This window comes from Lolium rigidum, chromosome 2 (assembly GCF_022539505.1).
Source record: "Lolium rigidum isolate FL_2022 chromosome 2, APGP_CSIRO_Lrig_0.1, whole genome shotgun sequence".
NCBI classification, from domain to species: Eukaryota; Viridiplantae; Streptophyta; class Magnoliopsida; order Poales; family Poaceae; genus Lolium; species Lolium rigidum.
This window is the reverse complement of record NC_061509.1, coordinates 88,462,037-88,467,152: the sequence shown is the minus strand read 5'-3', so window position 1 is coordinate 88,467,152 and position 5,116 is coordinate 88,462,037.

The window sequence follows — 5,116 nt, the reverse complement described above, 5'->3', positions numbered from 1 at the left end:
CTCTTGTGTCCCCAACACACCTAATAGGTGCACTAGTTCGGCGAAGAGATAGTGAAATACGGGTGGTATGAATAAGTAGTAGCAACGGCACCGAGAAAAGTGCTTTGCCCAGGACGATAAACAAGCAGTAGTAACGCAGCAGTAGTAACGCAGCGGTAGTAACGCGAGTAAAACGAGTAAACAAACAACGATAGCGGTATTTAGGAACAAGGCCTAGGGATTAGACTTTCACTAGTGGACACTCTCAACATTGATCACATAACGGAATAGATAAATGCATACTCTACACTCTTGTTGGATGATGAACACATTGCGTAGGATTACACGAACCCTCAATGCCGGAGTTAACAAGCTCCACAATAATGCTCATATTTTAGTAACCTTTAGTGTAAGATAGATCAAAAGACTAAACCAAGTACTAACATAGCATGCACACTGTCACCTTCATGCATATGTAGGAGGAATAGATCACATCAATATTATCATAGCAATAGTTAACTTCGCAATCTACAAGAGATCATGATCATAGCATAAACCAAGTACTAACACGGTGCACACACTTGTCACCTTTACACACGTGCGGGAGGAATAGAACTACTTTAATAACTTTGCTAGAGTAGCACATAGATAAATTGTGATACAAACACATTGCAATCATAAAGAGATATAAATAAGCACCTCACTATGCCATTCATCGGTGAATAAGTATTACGTGAAATATAGCCTAAGAGACCCACACGGTGCACACACTCGTCACCTTTACACACGTGGGACAAGGAGTCTCCGGAGATCACATAAGTAAAACTCACTTGACTAGCATAATGACATCTAGATTACAAGCATCATCATATGAATCTCAATCATGTAAGGCAGCTCATGAGATTATTGTATTGAAGTACATAGGAGAGAGATGAACCACATAGCTACCGGTACAGCCCCGAGCCTCGATGGAGAACTACTCCCTCCTCATGGGAGCAGCAGCGGTGATGAAGATGGCGGTGGAGATGGCAGCGGTGTCGATGGAGAAGCCTTCCGGGGCACTTCCCCGCTCCGGCAGGGTGCCGGAACAGAGACTCCTGTCCCCCGGATCTTGGCTTCGCGATGGCGGCGGCTGCGGAAGGTTTTCCGTATCGTGGTTTTTCGCGTCGGGGTTTTCGCGACGGAGGCTTTATATAGGCGAAGAGGCGGCGCGGGAGGGTCGAAGGGGTGGCCACACCATATGGCGGCGCGACCGGGGCCCGGGCCGCGCCGGCCTATGGTCCGGGGGCCCGAGTGCCCCCCTCCGGTCCTTCCCGGGTGTTCCGGATGCTTCGGTGAAAATAGGAACCTGGGTCTTGATTTCGTCCGATTCGAGAATATTTCGTTACTAGGATTTCTGAAACCAAAAACATCGGAAAACGAGAACTGGCTCTTCGGCATCTTGTTAATAGGTTAGTTCCAGAAAATGCACGAATATGACATAAAGTGTGCATAAAACATGTAGGTATCATCAATAATATGGCATGGAACATAAGAAATTATCGATACGTCGGAGACGTATCAAGGCCCAGCCTCTCAGATCTCTTGATTTCCAATTTCACTGTTCTGTCAAGAGAACACGCCAAAATATTTTTGTTGTGCTAAACTACAGTCCGTAGCTAATTGTTCTTTTTGCAGTCTGAAATATGTATTGGTCCGTTGATATTAAACTTGACAATAGTCAATAGGTAATGTCAGCTTAAGGAAAAAAGTTCCATACTTCGAATTTATTGATTACCATCTTTTACCTTTTACTCTTATTAAATAATTTGTTACTTCTATTTTGTAGATTGTCACACCATGAGAGTATGCAATGGTCCTCCATTCTGATGAGAAATTTGACATTGCAAGAGCCAACGATATCTGAATTTTATTGTTCTAATATTGCACAACAGTAAGTCTCAAAAAATGAAGTTGGTTATAGCAGGTATAATTGAAAACTAGATAAGCCTAAATAACAAAATGACAATTTGAGTTTATCTGGAAAGGCAAGTTTTGGAATTACACTAACATACAGGAAATAACATTAATGTGTTAGCTTCCGGATAAGCTAATTTTCTATATTCGCTGTATTCTCAATACAAAGACGTTGACAACCAATAATGCTTAGTTCAATTTTTCGTCTGTTTATACTTCCTTTAAACTGAAGTGTCAATGTGTTATTTTTGTGCAATGCATTTGTGTGTCCACTTCAGCTACGCATAAACCTGAAGCAGTGTGTTATGAGTAATCTCACGTCGACACTTCTTTGTGGTGTATTGTGAAGTAGTGTGTTAGGAGTAATCTGATGGTAGACCTTCTGCTTGCTTGCACAAATAAGTAGATAAATTCAATGTATTCTGTTATGGTTGTTATTTCGTTGTGCTCCTCTCTTTTTGTGCATATATGTTCTACCTTTTGCGTTTATAATATATTCTCGTCTTCTATTGTTAAGGCTTGGTCTGGTGAACTTGCTGATCGCTGGTAATAATATGTCATGAATTTCGACGAAAAGCCATGTGGCAGATACATTTACAATAAACTCTTAAACTAGCTTACTATAAGTAGCAAATAAATTGAATTCTATACTTTAGTCCTGGGCCTCCTGGCTACAAAGACGGAAAATAACATAGTATAAAAATGGAGCAGCTGTTTATATATTTGGAATTTATTGTCCAATTCTGAATCACTCCATGTCCAGTTGCTAATGTTTATTTGTCATTCCTTTTTCAGGAGAGAAATTTCTTCATAGCAACGACCATCAGACCACCACTAGCAGTGACCAGCCAGGGATAATGGTAGAAGGTAGTTAACGAAGTTGAATGATTCATTTTTCCAGTAGAAGCACCAACGATAGTAAAATTGTTTGATGTACAACAGGCATACATGTTTGTATTATGGTTCAATTCTTTAATTACTTCATTTTAGGCATTTGACATTTGGGACATTATAGGCTCATACTCCTATCCATTTTGCTTTCTTCACAAAGACATGCAATGATATTTGATTATGCCATTGTTTCATGACTTCATGTGTGTTAAATTGTGTACTTAGAAACTGTGGTCTTACATTTATGATCATATTTGATTCTCTTAATTACTCGCAGGATACAAATGCTTATAAGTAACCAATGGAGACTTGTGTTGCCTCAAAAGAATGGGCATGGATGGGAAACTGCTTTCGGTCAATGGAGAACATGTGCTGCCTCAAAACGGAGCTCAAGGATGGGGATATAGTTGAGTTCGGAGTTGCAGTTTTCTCAAAATATTACTTGATATTTTAGGGGGCTTGCTCCAGAAGTTGTACCAATTATTTGGGGATGCAAGAGACTGAAGATCTGTATATATATAGTGATGAAAGGAAAAATCCTCAAATGTGGTCTATTTGTGGAAACTAACCAAAGAAGGCAGGATATGTTATTTTAGAAAAGTGAATTATTTAATTATGTGCATATATGACCAAATGTATTTCTCCATCATAGTACTAACTTAAAGTTCTCTTGGTAGTGAATGTCTGCTCTGGAAGCACATGGTTAGCGGCTCATATACCTATTTTGCCATTTGCGTGGTGCCGTAACGGATTTTCTGGAAAATTAAGAGGGATGAGGAATATATGTCATATTTGATGTGTAATAGCAAGTAAAGACATGAGAAATCATCAAAGATATAGATTTAAGCACGAAAACAAATTAATTGTTAAAATAGCTTCCAATATATTGGTGTCCATTAGCATATTATTAATACGCTTTTGTTTATTTTGATTTAGGCATTTCTCTGTACTGATTGTGTCATTTGCGCGATAGCGCAACGTGTCATCTAGTTGCTCCAAAACATCCTGCCCTCGCTGCAACAACTTCCCCCTCCGACGTCCTCGCCACAACACCCCAACCTCCTTTCTGTTGACCATCAACATATGCTCCATCAATATTGAATTTTATATATCCCCTTCTAGGGGTGGCCTCCATTTGTACTCACCCGGGTTGCTAGGAGAATTTCCCTTGGTGTGACTGAAGACTGATAGAATGAGGTTGTTATGCACCGTGGTGCTTCTCTCTGTATTGATCAGTATAAATAGTGTGATGTACAACCGTCCAGTGCACGGAGTGCGCGACGTGCGCGTCATGGCGCTCGCGTCATGGCGCTTAGAGCATCTCCACTCGTCCCCCGACGAGGCCCTCGAGCGACGTTTTTTCCATCCGGACGGCGTAATTCGGTCCAGTCGCGTCCCCGGTTTCTCGTTTTCGTCCGGATTTGGGCCTAAATTCATCCGGCGATCCCACGCCATCCCCGCCTCCCCGGGGAGCGGTCGGGGACTCCGGACGAAACGAAAGCGCGCGAAACGTCGAGGAAACTTCTCGCGCGTCTGGTGGCCCCAACTTGTCGGCGAGAGACCACGATCGTCGTCCTCATCGCATCGTCTTCCGCGCGCTGTAAAAGCCTGCCGCCGGTCAGTATTCGCCGGCCGCGTAGCTTCCACGCGGCGAGTTAATGCCGTCGCCTCGGTATCACGCGCACCTACCTCTATTTATCGCCGAACTACCGCGTCTGCCCCGCATTCACCTCTCCTCTCTCTCGCATTCCACCAAATCTTCCCCCGAACTCGAAGAGGTAGCAATGGCGAACGACGGTGCGGCCAAGAACGGCTTCGGCCGCCGCTCTCTCCACCAATGGGAGGGACGGCTCCTCCACGCGGCGGGCTACCCGGCGCCGCCGGACTTCCGCGCACCGGGGGATGGAGGCCGAGCGCAGGCGGCGTGACGATCCCGCCGCCGCCAACGGGGGGGCGCACTCGAAACGGCGATCAACGAGGTGCTCGCCACTCTCAGTAATGAGCAGCGCGCGGATCCACGTTTCTTCCCCGACAACCACGAATCGTGGATCGCGTTCTTCCGGCGCAGGTATGAACGCGAAATCCGGGCGTACGACGGCCCTCCTCCTCCTCCGGCAAGGAATAACGCCGCCGGCCGCCGCCGATGGTGGAGCGCGCCTGAGCGCACCCTCGCAAATGTGCTCGCGCACATCGAGGCCGGGAACTCCCCCATCCTGGGGATGCCGCCGCCGGTGGCGCCTACCGTGTCGCGCCGGCACGGTAGTTCCTGGATGCCGAGGAGGATGGTGTC